This window comes from Apus apus, chromosome 25 (assembly GCF_020740795.1).
Source record: "Apus apus isolate bApuApu2 chromosome 25, bApuApu2.pri.cur, whole genome shotgun sequence".
In the NCBI taxonomy this organism is placed as follows: domain Eukaryota; kingdom Metazoa; phylum Chordata; class Aves; order Apodiformes; family Apodidae; genus Apus; species Apus apus.
Window position 1 is genome coordinate 2,484,930 of NC_067306.1, and position 18,324 is coordinate 2,503,253.

At 46.3% G+C, this 18,324-nt stretch overlaps 1 protein-coding gene across 3 annotated transcripts in view; it reads right to left on the reverse strand.

The window, feature by feature from the left end:
* Nucleotides 1-18,304, reverse strand: part of ZNF652 (zinc finger protein 652) — a 30,239-nt gene extending 11,935 nt beyond the window's left edge. Inside the window, exon 1 of one of the 3 annotated variants that reach the window (XM_051640377.1) lies at nt 18,287-18,304. The gene's annotated coding sequence lies outside the window, so the exon portion shown is untranslated. Of the gene's footprint in view, nt 1-15,891; nt 15,913-16,491; nt 16,812-18,286 lie in introns of those variants that run through there. The other 2 variants (XM_051640376.1, XM_051640378.1) reach the window with 2 other exon arrangements.
* Nucleotides 18,305-18,324: the final 20 nt, after the last annotated feature.

The following is an 18,324-nucleotide window of genomic DNA, read 5'->3' on the forward strand; positions in this document are numbered from 1 at the left end:
ATTGGATTTCCCACCACCAGGGTTTGAAAATTTCTTTGAGGCTACAAAGCTTGGGCTAAGTGTAGAAGACAGGCATAAAACACCTGGATTTTGCAGAACTGTATGGTCATTTTTATCATTAGCATTTTTTGGAACAACAATTAAACACACACACACCCCCCAACAATAAAATAAACCCAAAGGAGTATTAGAAACATGGATTTCTCTGATCAATTTCTTTCCACATTGAAATGAGTTAAAACTCCACACTGCAAATGCAGTGACTTCCATCCAAACGTGTTTTGATCCCATTTATAGATGATAGTTTTCTTCCACCAGGAATCTCCCCTTTTGAAGCAATTAAGTCGAACAGGAGATGAACCCACTAATTGTTTTGGTGAGTTTTAAAATTAAGATTGAAACTTGCCTCACCATCTTTGTGAAGTGACACAAAGGAAACGTGTCACAAGTGGGGAAAGTGACTGACAGATAACTGGTAATGACTGACTCAAAGCCAGTTGTCCAATTACCAGCTTCAAGTTAATTAAACAGCTTCTGGAGTTCTGCAATATTTCCGAATAAAGAACCGTGGAGATGCCTGGCAGAGAAACCTGCAGACAAGACTCCCAGACCACAACAGGGGGGTCTATTCCTGCTCCATCCTCAGCAGGGTCTCATCTCCCAGATTCTCAAATCCAGAGATGAGGTAGGAAGATGAGGGTCAAGACCCAGCTGGGCCAGGGAACAGGGAGAGGGGCTGTTAGCACTGACTGGTGATCACAAGTAGTATTCAGCTGGAAAAGCTGGTAAACAAGAAAATAAACTGGTTGGTGTGATTGAAAGCAAAAATTAACAACCTGCTACCTAGGAAGGCTCCTAGAAAGCAGTGGGCATGATGAAGTGCAGTTCAGCTTTTCTGATAACAAATTAATTTCATTATTTAGAAGCTCAGAAAAATCACTGTCATCTAGAAAATGATACCTGGTTATTTCCTCACCACGTTCTGCTTCTCTCACAAGCTGCATGAGTAAATCAGGATGGCCACCAGAATGGTGCTGGAGAGCCAGAAACAGCACAAAACCTGACTTGAAAAGGAAGCTTCACCTTCACCCCCTGCACATACTGAACCCACAGAATCCCAGACTGGTTTGGGTTGGAAGGGACCTTAAAGATCATCTAGATCCAACCTGCCCTTCAACACTGCCAGGGATGGGGCAGCCACAGCTTCCCTGGGCAACCTGGGCCAGGCTCTCACCACCCTCACACTCAAGAATTTCCTCCTCATGTCTCACCTCAATCTCCCTCTCCCAGTTTGAATCCATTCCCCCTTGTCCTCTCACAACAAGCCCTTGTAAAATGTAACATCTCGTTGTTGCACCTGATCTGTGCTGATCTCAAGGCATTTATTGACTCTGCACTGGGGCAGGTGATTGTGCTCGCTCTGTCTGCTAGAAATTGTTCTATTTTTAGTACAGATAACATGAAGAAATGTGGTTTTTCTTTAGAAGCAGCGAAAGCATTGTGTGAAGTGCTGCTCCCACATGCACATGCTTCCTCCACCTACAGTTTGTCTGCAAGTTGTTTGTACTTCTTTCTTGGTTTGAGTCTTCAACATCCGGAGGCTTGCAAGCCTTTCTTGTGTGATCTTGGGTTCCTGGATGTTGGATGTACCTCATGGAATCACAGAACGGTTTGGGTTGGAAGGGACCTTCAAGATCATCTAGATCCAACCCCCTGCATGGGCAGGGACACCTCCCACCAGCCCAGGCTGCTCCAAGCCCCATCCAACCTGCCCTTCAACACTGCCAGGGATGGGGCAGCCACAGCTTCCCTGGGCAACCTGGGCCAGGGTCTCACCACACTCCAGAATTTCCTCCTCATGTCTCACCTCAATCTCCCTCTCCCAGTTTCCATCCATCCCCCTCATCCCATCCCTCCCTGCCCTTGTCCCAAGCCCCTCCCCAGCTTTCCTGGAGCCCCTTCAGGCACTGGAAGGTGCTCTCAGGTCTCCCTGGAGCCTTCTCTTCTCCCAGCTGAACACCCCAACTCTCTCAGTCTGTTACAGGTTCATCCTATGCTCATAAAGCAGTTATTCCTCAGCTTTATGTCTGAATAGTCTTCAAAAATGGCTTTGAAAACTGTCTGTCCTTTTTACATTTTAATCAGAACCTGTATTGCTCCCTTCTGAAATCCATTTTGTGAGCTCAAGCTGTTTAGCAGCTTCAAAAACACAGATTCACCTTAAAAAAACCACTTATTAACAAAATAAAAAACACCCAAATGCTGCTTTCTTACATATGGGATTAGAAACTTCAGGAAAGTAAATCTTGTATTAAAATATTTTGGGCAGGATATAAACTACTGTCTCTCAACTGTCAGCAGTCTAACAGTGCATTGTTTGCATTAAATGTGGAAAGGAAATCTTGGCTCTACCAGCTGTTTGACTGTTAAATGATGTTGTTAGAAAGTTGTGGGTCCCTTGAGGGTAGCAGGCGGTGTGTTCAAAGTGAAAGCAGGTTCCTGATGCTGCAGAGTGAAGTGGTTTTAAGACCAAATAGCTTTGATAACTCAGACTGTGCCCCTTTGTTGTTTTTATTTGAAGTGGTACTGTGTTCATACAAAGTGGGTTATTACAGAGAATATTCCTTAAACGAGCAGGGGTGAAGTGATGGCAAGATATGTAAAAAAGAGTATTTCAACATTCTGCAGTGTTGGAAGATTTGAATGTGCTGGAACTCTGGTGCTCAGGCTGCAGGGACGTGGTGTCATCTGCCCAGAAAAAGCTCTTGGGATGTGAGTAATGCTTTGATCCCATAAAACTGGGCTGGATTTTCCTTTAAAAATTGTTTGTGAGCGGAAATACAGAAGCAGCTTCTCCAGCTATATCAGCTTGGAGGGACTGGCTGCCTTTCCTAAAGGTGCAGGGCAGATGCTGAGGATGGATGGATGGATAGATGGATGACTCCAGTAGCTGAAGGGCCTACAAGAAAGCTGGGGAGGGATTTTTTTATAAGGGTGTGTAGTGATGGTACAAGGAATGATAGCTTTAAACTGGAAGAGGGGAGATTGAGGTGAGACATGAGGAGGAAATTCTTTGCTGTGAGGGTGGTGAGACCCTGGCCCAGGTTGCCCAGGGAAGCTGTGGCTGCCCCATCCCTGGCAGTGTTGAAGGGCAGGTTGGATGGGGCTTGGAGCAGCCTGGGCTGGTGGGAGGTGTCCCTGCCCATGCAGGGGCTTGGATCTAGATTATCTTTAAGGTTTGTTTAGACTTATGTGGGGAAGAAAAGAACAGTTTCCCACACTTCCAATCCAAATCATTCTGTGATTCCATGAAATGCCATTTCCTCTGTTTGCCCCTGGAGAGGGACCAGTTTGACAGTCTGGCTGTCTCACTTTAATCCAACCTGTGCCAAGGACTTACACTCTGACTCCTGGCAAGTGTCCACCAGAAGCAGACATGGATGTAAAGAAAACCACTGCTTCTTCCAGCCTTTGTAAGAAGTGAGGTGGCTGCAGAGTCACTCCCATGGCCACTCCACTGCTCATTCCTCCTGCTGAGATGCTGCTGGTGGCTCCCATCAAAGGACACAAGAGACACTTGGGGACACTCCACAACCAGCTGTGACCCTGCCACTCCTGGTCAAGAAACAGTGGCCTAATTTTTTTGTATTTTATTGTATTTTTAACCAGTTTAATTGCTGTCCATAGAAAAGTTATCAATATTAGCTCTGAGAATGGACAGGCGCTGGTCCAATTCACTCTGCTGTAGATTGGCAAGTCTAGGAGGACTGCAAGCACAAGGGTGGCTTGTCTGCTGACACAAAGACAGCACTGTATCAATTTATTACTTAGTTAACATCTGGAAGTTCCCCCCCAGACAGCCAGAAAATTCCTTTAAAAAAATACCCCTGCCTCAGTTCACAAATCAGTGGCATCTGCCACAAAAGTTTTGCACATATTGTGAGGAAAAAGAGGAGGAAGGGTAAGAGCTTGGGGCTTTCCTGCAGCTCCCCTACTGCTTCCATGAAAAGCCAGGTTGGATGGGGCTTGGAGCAACTTGGGCTGGTGGGAGGTGTCCCTGCTCATGCAAGGGAATTTGGGTCTAGATGATCTTTAAGGTCCCTTCCAACCTGAACCATTCCGTGGTTCTATGATTGTGAAAGAGGAGATTGCAATAGTCCATGTCCACCACTGGAATGGCAGTAATTTATTAGCCATTATTTCATTGTTAGAACACAGCCTCTCCAGAAAGGCACACAATGATAATGCTGTTCCTGTTTACAAGCTGCTTGTAGCAGATTTCACTTCCAACTTGGTGGAGTTAGTGGTGCTCAGAACCTTAATATAGCTCAGGAGACATCAAGAGAAAATGACTCCTCCTGAAGCACAGAGCCCCAAACGTGGGGACACCCGAGCTCCAGCCAGCCCTGCAGCACTGGAACACCACACACCTTGCACAAGCATCACAACATTTGCACACTTCCTTTACAACTACAACTTCACACCAGACACCCCCCCCCCTCAAACTACTTTTTCTTCCTCTCTTCAGTTTAAGGGCAGACAGAGCTCAGTTCAACAGCAGCTTGCAACTGGAGACAATCAAGAGGCATCACTGGGCATGAAGAGGTTGCCCCCTCTGCCATGTGGCTGTACAGACCACACAGGAAACCAAGTTCAAGGAGAAAGTCTGACCATCTTGAAATCTGAAATTTCTTCTCTACAGGACACAATTTCTCTCAGACTGCAGTTAGAAAAAGTTAAGAAAAACCATTATAACCGGGTTATAATTAAAGGCAGTGTCATTTTGCACATGCACTAACAATCTGAAGTTTTTAAGGAGCCTGGATGTCTTCTGGTTGAAGGTACAATGCAGCAGCTCCACCAAGTCCTGGGGCAACCAGATTTGCAAGTGGTGAAACAAACGTGTGCATAAATAAATAATGAACGTTCTTGAAGATAATGTGCCAATTTCCAACTCATCAGGTGGCTGTTGAAGAAACCACACTCAGAACAGGAGGAAGGCAGTGGCTGCAGGTGGAGGGCTTGACTAAATACTGCTCCAACATGATGCCAAACCTGGGACATGGTGCAGTCTGGCTACCACCCAGATTTCCAACCAAAACTTGTCATCATAGGATCATTGAATGGTTCAGGTTGGAAGGGACCTTAAAGACCATCAGATTCCAACCTCCCTGCTACGAGCAGAGACACCTCCCACCAGCCCAGGCTGCACAAGCCTCATCCAACCTGGCCTTGAACACCTCCAGGGTGGGGGCAGCCATAACCCTCCCTGGGCAACCTGTTCCAGCACCAGCAGGTGAAGAATTTCTTCCTGATGTCTTAACCTAAATCTCCCGTCTCTCAGTTTAAAACAATCACCCTTGTCCTATCACTGCCCTCTCTGGTGAGAAGCCCCTCCCCAGCTTTCCAGTAGGCCCCCTTGCCTGCTTCCCTTCTACTCATCATAGAAGGGTTTGGGTTGGAAGGGACCTTCAACATCATCCAGATCCAGCCCCCTGCATGGGCAGGGACACCTCCCACCAGCCCAGGTTGCTCCAAGCCCCATCCAACCTGCCCTTCAACACTTCCAAGGATAGGGCTAAAAAAGTACTAGAACTATGATAAACCAGCTCGTGTATTTATTTATTTTGAAAGGCTGGTAAGAAAATGCATCATTCTGGTAAGCATACACGTAGAGGTAAACAAGACTGTGATTTTCCACTTAGCTTCTATTATTAATCAGCGTTATCTGTTGTGCAATTTAAATCATCAGGGAGGGCAGAAGTACAAGAAAATGCATCAGAAAACCCAAATTTAAGTGCACAGACACACCTTTCAGCACTCTGCCCAGCACGAAGTTCTGCAGTGTATTTCCTAAAAATAGCAACCCTGTAATGCTTTCTCCCATTGTTGTCAGTTATTAGTTGAAATATGTAATATTTGGGGGGGAAAATTCAGGACAAAAAAAAACTACAGCTCTGCTCTACGAAACCCTGAGGTAACCTGGATTCTGAACAACACCTTAGCAAGAAATGCCTGGAGATTGGAGTGTGAAAATCCAAAGTGTTTTGACTCAAATGGTGCTGTGACAGCTCAATGCATTTGTAATACTTCAGAGCACATGAAAAAAAAAAATAAAACATTTAAGATTCAATATACTTGCACAGTTTGAAGAACAGGTGCATGAAACAGAATAGCACCCAAACCCAGCAATTCCCAGCAATCCCCAGCCAGTGGGAAAGCACATCTGGTCCAAGTTACATCATGTCAGCAGCGAGCAATCAGGGCTAGAACACAAGAGGGAATTATTTATATCGTGGTACAATCACTCTTTTCTTGTGCATCTCAGCTGCTTTCTAGGCCAAAAGAACTGGAAATAGGTTCTTAAGTGGGAAGTTTCAGCCCAAGCCAGAGCAGTTAGCACATCCTCAGAGGTTCTGCATTTCCATGGGTCAGTACTCAGCCTGCCTGGAAATGCAAAATACAAAGACTAATTGCTACTAACAGCTATTCTGTCACCTGCCAAAGGGACAGCTTGGAACACCCACCTAAGAGATGGTATCTGGGATAGGTTCACACTTAGTAGAGCTCCAAAGGGAAGGAGGGAAGAGTAAACCTATCTACTGTACCAGAAGGACAACTCTGCACAGCTGACACTGGATTCGGGAATAGGGTGGCAAGAGGATAGTTGGAAAGAAGCATTTGAGACACAATTCCTGGGACCGTTCTGTGAAAACCAGAAACATCACAAGGCTCTTTTCGCTGCAAGCTCGAAATTCACTTGCAACAGATTTTCCCATCAAATCATCTTAAAAAGAAAAAAAAGAGAGATAAAATGGGACGTGGCTTGTACTTTGGTGAGATTAAAGCTGAGCCACATATTTGGGCATCTCTGTCTCCAATGGATTAGTCTTGGTACAACTCAGCAAACTGACACGCACATCATAAAAACTAACAACGCTGGCAGCAACTGGAATATTGCAGGGAGTCTTGGCAGGGAAACAAAAGACTGGAGAGTGAATAAATACTGCCCAGTCCTCAAAGGAAAGGTCCAGGCAGACGCATGCTGGACAGGGTGGCACAGGAGAGCCTGGAGATGCAGGTCTAGCACCTGGACTGTCCCCACCTTCCACGTTTTGGGGTGGTTTTTTTTTTTTGACCGTTCCTAAATAATCCATTCTAGGTATCTTGCTCACTCAGCAGGCAACATATTTTCACTGTATGGAGCTGGCTATTTGCCTCTTAAGTATTTAACAGCCTAATGGAAAATGAAGCAGATCGTATTTCCAATTCCAGAAAAAAATGCCTTCTATCCTATCCTGCAGCTAAAACATAAAAGCTACGATAAAAAATCCTTCAGGATTTTTCCATTTCTTCAGATTAATGATCTGGCTGGATCTAGAAATCTGGTTTGAGGGACAAAGGCTTTCAAACCAGTGATTTCCAGAACTGTGAATCTGGATTTTTTTCAAGCATTACCTCCAGAGAAAACAGTTTCACAAGTTGCCATTTTGGAATTCAGCAGCATTATAATCCCTCAACTTTTGCAAGAAGCTGAAGGATTTCCCTTGGCTATCCACTAGTTTTAGATATAACAGCCATAAACCTCAACATTCCTCTTTTTCTTGGCAAACCCACCTTGAAAGACGTTCTAGTGCAACATTGTATACACCCAGATTAAAAGTTTAAGCCTTTCCTGCTACTTACATTTATAAAAATTATACACCTGAGACTGAATTAGGACCTTCCTTATATTCACATCTATCGTTGTCTTGTCTGTATCTTTCAATGCAAGAAAAAAAAAAGAGCAATATTAAAGCAAAACCAGGTAGTTGCCACTTAGCAGTAGCCACTCACATCTATACCCCTTCCAAAAATTACTCCTCTGTAATTGTTTCATAACTTGAAGACACATATGAAGCAAAAAAGCTTTCTATGACCACACTAACAGATGATCTGTCCCTTCAAATGTGTATAGTCATCAAAAACATGTGCCAGAAGTTCAAAACTACCCACTGCCAGCTACTGAAGGGCAATTGTTTCACCCATTAGCCCACTCTTTGTTCCAAATCACTGTTTATTGCCTAGTTTTCATCTTGCCAGATTCCCCTCTGCTTTAAAAACCTCTTGCTTTCATTATTATCTGCTCACCTAGCTGGTAAACTAGTAAAAACTGCACTGAGATTTTAAACTGACAATTTTTAGTCACAGTGATGACACTATTAACCATCACTACCTTCTTTAAGATTGCAAATGATGGCACCAACAATACAAGCTGCACACAAAGCCCTGTGAAAACAAAAAGGAAATCTCTCTTCAAGATCTGTTACCCAAAGTTAGCATTTTTCCTCTCCCACAGTGGGGGGGGGAGTGGAAAGAGAGGCACTCGATGTGTATCGGTGTCTTTGAATATGTAGAAGGAGATAGCTGAGAGAGCTTCAAAATATGTAAATGGTCAGTAAAGCTGACAGGTGTAACTTCCACCTGGATATTTATTCTGGAATAAAGGTGTTTTCCCTTGGTTTAAGCTGACTGCACCTATCTGGCATTATTAATAAACTCTTCTATCTAGAACAGACTCACCTCCTTTCCTAGCAAGCCCTGAAGGAGTCCTTTGAAACATGTAAAATTGAGTATTTTACAGAAGGCTTCCGTTTAAGAAAACTCACAACCAATGTTTTGCTTACAATAATTCAATTTTTTGCTTACAGCTTTTTGTTGAGCAGCTTGTACTGCACATCACAGCACAGAATGTGCTCCTCAATCACCTTTCACACTGTAACAGTGGAACCTTTAAAATCATCTCATCTGAGCTGAGGCTGTGATGTTACACACAGAGTCCCTCAGTCCCAGGTTAATGTCGTTTTTAAGAAACGTTTGGTTTCATTTCCAGTCTACCTTAAAAAAAACCAACCTGCTAAATATTTTGGAACTTTGCTGAGAGTGGTGTTTAGTACAAAAAGAAAGTTTAAACAGCAAAATCTTTGGCTTCATGGAAGTGTGAATTTGATCTCTCTAGAACACCATTTGTTCTCCTCTCATTACTGGAATGTCCTTACAGATACATTTAAGATCCTCTCCATTTTTCATTTCGAGCTCTTTACAGACTAGATAGTTTTGACTTTGGAGCCAGCAACAAGTTTGTAAAAACCTCCATAGCAACCAAAAAAGCTTGTAGCAGCTGCACAACTGCCCTCAGCCCAGTGGCAGATGCCCATGGACTCACCACCCCTGGGAATGGCTGTGCTGATGGAGAATTAGCATAAGGAGCTGTTGCTTCTTTTCCTGACCCAGGCTTCTCTTAACATCTCCCTCCCCATTTCAAGCTGCCCACAAAAACACACCTGTAGAGTTACAGGTTTAGAACTATCAGCTTTTTAACTATTAAATCACCCACCACTGCTTGGCTCAAGGCCAGCTCACCTTGTGGCTCACACTGAGATGACACGTGTGTTCCTGCAAACACAAAGCACCAGCAGAAGTTGAGGTAACCCAGTGCTGACACAGCCTGAATGTGCCAACACCAAAACTGAACCATTGTGAGTGTTTCTCCCTGCACAATGTCACAACGCTCCTGCAAACCCTGCACAACCACTCACTGGGGTTATCTTCCACCACCAATTACTGCCTTGTTTTGACCTCCTGAATCTCCTGAAACACTACACACCGAGTTTGTTTTAGATGCCCAGTGTAAACTTCTGGGAAAACAGACCGTCTTGCTCTTATAATATTTACATAATTTAACAAAGCCCATTGAACAACACACAAATGTATCAGCTTCTAAGAAAGGCTAACCAAGTAACAATGCCCCAACAGAGCTCCTGTTTGCACATACTCTACCTTTGCAAGTAGGAACCACATCCAGTGCTCTCCCTGAAGCCACCAGAGTTACCCATGGAGATAAAAGCTGCTCAGCAAGTCACTGCGTGATCAACCAACCACTGAACCACAGCAACAGCTCAGCTCAACCTCCACGTGCTTTACAGCTGCAGTTCTCAAGCATAAATAACTCTTCCCACCGACCCAGTGGCTTTTTATACCCAGTTTTTTCCTCTAATTCATTATGCAGCTATGGCCATCTTATCTCTGCTTTGTATTTAAATTTCCTCTGGGCAAAGTGAGGACAATTATCAGTAAAGGCCAAAGTGCCTTGTTCATTTTAATCTGATCTTGAGCTGTGTGGCTGCCAGAGGAGGCAGCACACTCTGTCCTTATTTACATGCCAATGCTGGTATTCTTATGGTTGCAAGGTGAGATGCCTTGGGAAATTGGTCTGACTGGGGGGAAAAAAAAAAAAAGCATTCCTGGGGATAAATATTCAGCTGGATCAGTTCTCTGAAGCAGCTCACTGGGCAGCTTCACAAACAGCACCACCCATGACAAGATTTTGCTTCCTGAAACAATCCATTTGTTCTGCAGGTGCAGTCTGGCTTTCACCTTCCATAACATAGCATGGTAAGAGAATCAGAAGGAACACACTTGTGGAAAACATCTGAGGATTCTGCTGAAGAACAGAGGTTGAAAAAATAATGTGTTTTTAAGGACCTGTAACAAAAATGAGTTTTCCTCCATTTACTTCTGCCTTTATGTAGCTCATGCTTTCATTTCAAAATGAGTTTTTAGTGATTATGAAAAATATTCTTAGATCCGAGTTTTTTCTCCTTACTGACATGGTATCATGCAAACCCACAGATTTATCTTTAGGAACAACAGGGTCAGAGCTACAGGTATCAAGTCCAATCAGCATCTTGGAAAAGGTCTGAATGAAGTATCACAGCACCCACTCCAGGATCTACTCAGTGGTGCACAAATCCACCCAAATTCCAAATCTCAGCAATGACATCTTGTCTTTCTAGCAGCCAGCAGGTTTCAGGAGGAGAGGGAGAACATGTGAAAAAGGAACAACAGCTACTTAACTTCCTAAGCAAGACAGGGAATAGCATCTCGGTAAGAATTTCAGAAAGATTGGGGTAATTTTAACTTCATCTCATTGTCTGAATTTGAAGTGCTTTAATTTAATGTGAGTGTGGGATAATAGAAGTTGGGCACAGGAGAGATGGTGTTAAGTGATTTTAAAGCACCATCAGCAGGCTTGGTAATCTATCCAAGACGAGCAGAAGGTGGGATCCTTCATCAGGAAATCAGCAGGTTAGAGAAAATCCAAAGGAGGGTAAAGAAAACAGACTGGTTTAGGAAACCAGTTTTAAAAAGGCAGTAGAAAACAGTGCAATAGAGTAAGGTGAGGGGACACCCAACAGGAAAACAGAAGCACTGGAATGAATTCAGAAAGGTCAGGTGGAATAAGAAAAGCACAACCTGGTACGTGTTAAAACAAAACTCCCTGGCAAAAAAAGTTGCAATTATGTTCAGGACACAATTTTTTCTCAGACCTTTCACCTGTAGTCAGCACAGCACTTCATCCTGACCAGCAGCTTTTGTCCTGCAGCTCCTAAGTGTGGAAGGAAGGGCTCGAGACCTGCACATTTACAGTAAAGCAAACTGGAGTTTCTCAGCAGCCACTTTTACTATTAGGTGACACAGGCAATGAAGATTTCCCAGAATATGTTTCTGTCCTTGCTAGAGACTCCTGAAGTCACATCTATACACAACAACCAGTATTGTCATCCTGTCGAGCCTCCTTGTGTCACACAGTGCATGGAAAACCCCTCTCAGTGCAAGTCCTTCAAGGTGACACACAGCTAGAACATCTAAGCACAGTGCATGTCACTTAACAGGCAACTTGGAGAATTTACTACAGTTAGAAAGCTTACCAAATATACTGAGAAATGGCAAAGCACCCCAGTATTTGTGAAAAACACCTCAAATGTGCTAGCCTGAAAAACAGGGCAAGTCAATGGAATTAAGGATAGAGCTGCCATCATTGTATGTAACTTGTTAGAAAGGACAGAAGCAGAGAACCTACAGAAGGATGAGCAGCAAGAAGAGTTTCTTCTTTAAAACATAAGTAGCAAAAAATCTCTGCATCAATCAGGAAACATAAATACTCCTGTTCTGCAAACATCCAGAAATATTACAGTGACACAGCTGGTTGACACCACTTGCTACATGTTGGGACACTGGCCACTGCCAACAATCAGGCAAAGAAATTAGAAATAATCTGCTTGCTACCATTAAAATTCACAGTTGTCACCATATGTAACTTGTCTCCAAACAGCACTACTAAGACACATTCCATCATTCCCTTTTCATCACATAAGCACTAAAAGGGCTTCAATCAGCACGACCTGCAAACAACTGTGGAGTTCAGAACAGATTTTTATTGTCTTCCAGGAGACTGGTCAGCCCTAAGAAGAGCCAAGTTCTAGGCAGCCTTCTGCACCTGCAAGTTTCAGCTGTGCTCCAACTCAAATATTTGCAACTTTTTGTGTACAACATTCCCATAAAAGAAGGTATGTGGATCAATGGATGCTTGTCTGCGAATTTGCAATGAGAAAACTTTCTGCTTGTAAAAAAATTAACTAAAATAAAGCTTTACTACCTTATCCTACCAGCCCATCTGTCTCTGCAGAGGTACCACAAATATTCCTCCAAAATTCCAGCTGAAAAACTTTCTGTTCACTTTTTTTATTTAGTACCTGGGCCAGAAAGAAATTGGCTTGAAAAAGTTTGGTCTCAGATGTTCATACAGAGCCTGACTTCAGCAACCTGCCTTCGAGCAGGCCCACCTGCCCTTCCTATTACATTCCTAAAATCCCTTTTCCACAGAAAGGATCAAGTTTCAAAACTTCTAAACTCACAACCAAGAGAGCAACACGAGCACAAAGTGCGGGTAGTTGCTTAGCACAGCTAAATGCTTCTCTAGAGTGAAAACTACTGGTCTGAAACCTCCTCGGGGAAGGGTGTCTGAAAGTGTCAAGGAAACTAAAGCAAGCTGCTCGTGTTAATGAGTTTAAGCTGCTGGCACCAGAGCTACTGCCAGAGTTTCACTCCCCATGCAATTGTTTTTCAGGAGGGAGGAGCAACCTAAAATCACCCATTTAAAATCACTCGGAAAATGAAGCATTTGCGAAGGTAATTTGGCAATCAGATGCTAGAGGTGTAGCCTACAGTGAGTATTCCAGCTGAACTGGGAAGCTCTGTTGTGCTTTCACTAGTTAGGAGAGCTACATGAATTCTACTTCAGAGTGACAAGCAAACCCCACTTCCCAAAACACTAAAAATTAACATCCTGCAAAGATGTTAATACATCTTTGATGATCTATAACTTTGCTCACTTATAATGTATGTGTTTAAACAGAGTTTGCAACTTCAAGGCCAAATCATTTTTATTATATATTCATAAAGGCATAAAATTTGTCACTTCCAGACAAAACAACCTCTTAAGTTAAAAGAGGTTAGTTATTTAGACTTTTGATACAATCACGAGTTATTGTAAAGTTTTTCAAAGCCTAGTACTGACAGGGGAAAGAGATGGAAGTCAGGCATTTAGATCCACAGAAAGAACAGGTTAAAAACTACACCTTCTTCTTCTTGGAAAAAGCCAAAATAATTCAACCACGTTTCCTCAGCTGAGGAACATTACAGTGGGATGCCAACTGCAGGCAGTGTCTGCTCACTGACTGCATCAATCTTTAGAAGTGTGTAACTTAATGATAATAAAATGACTTCCACCAAAATCTGCATTTTTTTTTCTAACTCCTGTGAGGAAAGAACCCAAACTTTGATAGCATAAGATCCTGAAAAGACCAACAGCACATATTTGGTAAAAATAAAATTAATACTGGTTTTAAAAAACAACACTGTGTTCTCTGAAATTGATTTCACCTTCCATTTAGAAGCCAAGATCTGGATCTTGCAGGGGGAGAGCAGCTTCACAGCCCAATACATTAAGAGATCAGCTGTGCTGCAGGAATTTAACCAAGAGAACAGTTATAAAATGTTAATAGAATAATCATCCACAGAATCAGGTTTCTAGAGAACGTATCAATCTTCTCAATCAGTTGGTACTTCCTCCCAATTATCTCTCTCTTTTTCTGTGAGGTTAGAAGGAATTTCACTCTTTGATGAGGCATAATGTAGCATGCCATGGAGAGAAATAGGTCACTGATGACATGGAGTTTTGTAATCACCTTAAATATACCTGTGCCTATCTCAAATATGCTGCTGATACACCCCTCTGCCATTAGGCATGTGGTATCAAGACTGGAAGATGGGATCTTGTTTACTGAAAACATCCTATTTAATGCCCTTCTACTCCAAGGACTCTTCCCAAGTGGTTCCTACACACACACACCTTCAGGTGTGTGATCAGTATGTCTAATCTATCACCAATTGATCGCACATATAAATACTTGCCATCTTGATTATGAAATTGCACCTCTCCATCTGAAATTTCTGCCTTCTGTGATTCTGGCAAGGAGAATAAAACCCAATATCTTGCACTTGCAATAGAGCCTGACAAACTGCTCTTATAATTTAACTCCTACAGGCACCTAACCATTCATACAAAACAAGAATTTACCCTTCAGAAAACATCCAAGATTCTGTATCAGTATGAGGGGAGAAGAAATAATAATATCAATTCAGTTATTTAAAACAAATGAACAATTGTCTATAATGACTAAGTTTCCTTGGATCATGTAAAGATCTGGAAGGTATTTTTACACATACTAAGCCACAAAACGTTTGCTGAACTGATCTTTCCAACTGATCTGACTTACTGCAAATAAATGCTGAAGTAGACAAATCCTGGATAAAATTATTAATAAAATCTTAATTCTCTGACATCCTTTTTGCATGCAATTGCTTAGTCAGAAAAATAAACAGTCTTCATGATTTTGCACTTTCTTTCAAACACATACTCTCTGAAAAAGCTTTCAAAATTACTATCCCTCAACTCACTGAGCTTACTTGGTATCTCAAAACGAATTATCAACAGCTAAATTTAAGTGTTGGCTGCCTGGGGCAGGGATGGGACTCTTCATCCCTTCACCACAACTACCATATTGCAAGGACTTGATTCCTTTCTCTAAAGCAGGAAAAAAAAAATGCATCTTGCATGTAGGTAGGTAGATAAAGGCTTTCAAGTAGGGATGGAGGCATGGATGGATAGATGGATGGAGGGTTTCAAGTGGGTACCAATGAGAACACTAGGTCTATGTAGAGGATGTAAATGACCAGTTACAATAAGATATTAGGTTGTTTTTATGAGATTTTCCCACTCCACAGCCTTTTTAACCACACCAGTGCCCACAGTCCTGCATCCATAGAACACATTTTGTTCAAACACCCCAGATACCTCAAGAGAAAAGAGCACCCAAGTTCTAGACACCAACAATCAAGCTGCAGTGGGTCAGCAGGGTGACAAATCAAGGTGCACCAGCCAGCCCACCCTTCACAAATAAATGCTCACACATCACATCTCCTTTATTCAGCCGCACACACAGACCCCACCATCACCCTCTTGATTCACCGCGCACACACACCACTGTCAACAAAGCGTTTGCCAGTTGCCATTCCCAGAACAATACAGCTCAGGTCATCCCCTGAAAAGATAAAAATGCACATTCCTCACATCCTTTATGTCTACAGAACTTCCCTCGCTTTGACTTCAATCACTTCCACCGCACAGGGATGCCACAGCTCCGCTGTGATTCGAGATACTTGCATAATACTGTTAAGACCTCAGAGAAATAGGATCTCGAAGCATCTCTCTTCATTCTAACAAGACATCCCCAGGACCCGAAGTTGCTAAAAATCAAACCAAAAACCAGCCCCCTAGGACGCACATACCACAACGTCTGTCCAGAGGGCAAGAAGAGGAAAGATAACTAAGCAAAAAGGCTGAGGAAGAGAGAAAACAGCTCATTTTTTGTTGTTGTGTTCGCCTTCCCCTCACACACCTAGACCCAGAGCCGGCTAGCGGGGGAAGGCAGCATTTCGTCTCCTCACCTCCCCGGGTGACAACTCCAGTCCCAGGAGCGAGTGTGTTTTAACACCCTCCTCAAACAACCGCGGCCCGTGCCCTGCGGCACCAGCCCGTGAGCAGGGGGGGCAGGAGCGGGGCTGCCCGTGCCCCCCGGGAAGCAAAGGCAGGGAGGTGTGGAGAGACGGGCCAAGCGCAGCCCCAGCCGGCACAGAATCACCCAATATCGGGGTTTGTTAATCCCCACGCCCCCCCCCATCGCTTCGTGCAAACTCACCCTCCGTCCCCTCCCCCAGACAGGTGGCACAGCCCCCTCCCAGGGGGGTGCGCAGCCCCCCGGCCCGCTCCCCGCCTCCCGGGGGGCGGGCTCCCCCGGCTGCTCCCCCGCGCTCCGGGGGGTGCTCTGCCCGCTCCCCCGAGGGGCTGCAGGCTCTTCCCTCCCCCCCCCTCCCAGCCCCGCAGCCTCCCAGGCCGGGAAGCGGCTCTAAGCCCGGTTCCCTCCGTCACCCACCCCCGGGGCCGGGCCTAGCGCCGTTGGGCGGCTGCCGCCAGGCCCGAAGAGAAGAGAGGGGGGGGGGGGGAATAAAGGGGGATCCCCAAAGCCGAGCGGGCGGTTTCACACTCACCCAGGCCGATCCCCTCAGGGCCGCCCCCGCCGCCTTCCATGCCGGGCGGCGAGGGGAGGGCGGGGGGGGGGTGGGGGGTGCACCGGCGAGGCGGCGGAGGGCGGGTGGAGGAGGCGAGGCGGGAGGGCGGAGGGCAGGGCGGCCGGGGCCCTCCCTCTCCGCTCTCTCCCCTCCGCTCGGCCCCCTCAGCCGCGGCGCTCGAGTCAAGACGCTGGCCTGGGGGAGGGGGGGGCGGCCCAGGCCCCGCCGGAGCGGACGCGGCTCCCGCTCCCCTCAGCCCTCCCGCCGCCGCCGCCGCCGCAGCGCTACGTGGCCGCCGCCGCCGCCGCCGCCAGTCTCGCGACTCCGCCGCCGCGCACGCGCGCGGGGGCGCGCCCCGAGGAGGTGGTTACGGCGCCGGGAAAAGGGAGAGGGGAGGGGGGGGGGGGGTGCGCGGGCCTGTGCGGGAGCGCGCGCGGGGCGGGCACGGACGGAGGTCGGTGGGGAGGGAAGCGGGGGGGGGGGGGGGGGGGGTAACGGGACCGCCATAGGCTGAGGGGAGCGGGGGCCCGACCGCGCATGCGCGCCCGCACCTCTCGCTGCCCCCCCCCCCCCCATCATCCCCTCTTCAACCACCTCAGGCTGCGCAGGTGAAGCGCGGGGCGGCTGCGCATGCGCGGGGCTCAGGTGAGGCGGCGCGCGGGGCCCGGCGGGTGCTCTCACCCCCCCCCCCCCCGCAACCGACCGTTACTCCGCTGAGGTAATTAGAGAGGCCGCCCTAATTACAGCCAGCTGAGGCGGGCAAGCCGCGGCGGAGCGCTGCGGCTCACCCCCCCCCGGGCCCACGCCTCGCCCCGCGGCCGCCTTCCCCATGGCCTGGCCGGCAGCTGAGGGAGGAGGCGCGGCGGGGAGGCGGGCCGGCGCCAGGCCCCGCGGGCCCCGCTCCTCACCGGTAAACGGGGGAGAAGGCTTCGCGCCGCGTCGCCTCGGGATGGCGGGCGCCTTGGAAGGGCCGCGTGTCGCGTAGGGTGACAGAGCTGCCCCTCAGGAGCCAGGTAAGACCATAAAAAGGCCTCAACACTGAGGGCCTGTCTGACTTACAGTAGCCAGAGGAGTCGGTCACTTCTGTTCTGGTGCCAAACCCCAGCTCCCACTTGTTCAAACCTTCCTCTCCCCTTCAAATGCTAATAACTATTTAAATCTGGCCTGTGGTTTCTTGATTACACCCACCTGCAGGGCCCAGGCCTGATGGATGAGGGAGAGGTGACAAGAAGTGAAAATATATTCTTGGTTGGTAGAGCTCCCTGCTGGCGGCAGGTGTGGGGCTCATCAAAGGCTGTGGGGAGGGTCGGGCAGGGCTGCTGCTTTCCAGGCTGGCACAGCGTTTTGCAGTGGTACCACCTCCATAGCCCTGAAAACCACTGCTGAGCACTGTGTAGGAGGGAAGAGCAGTGCTGTGGTTTGGGTTTGGCAGCCGTAAAAGAATTAGCAAGAGGAGCAGAAACAGAAAAAGAGGGAAGGGTATGAGCCCTGCTGCTAGCCTTTTCAGTTGCTGCTTCCCCGGGACTTCAGGCATCTCTTGTGCCACGGATCATTGGCTCCCACTTGCCCATTCTCAGATTTGTGTTCCTACTGTAATCCCTCTTTTTTTAAATCCATTACTCTACAGTCCCTTCTCTACCTGTGGTTTGTGACCTCATCTGCTTTGTCTGCTGTAAATTCCTCCTCTTAACTGTAGGACACTTGATTTGAGGTTCTGCAAAAAAAAAAAAAATAATCTATACACCTTCCCCCCCTGAAATGTAATGTTACATACCAGTGTGTTTGAGCTGCTCTTGATTATTGAACATTAAA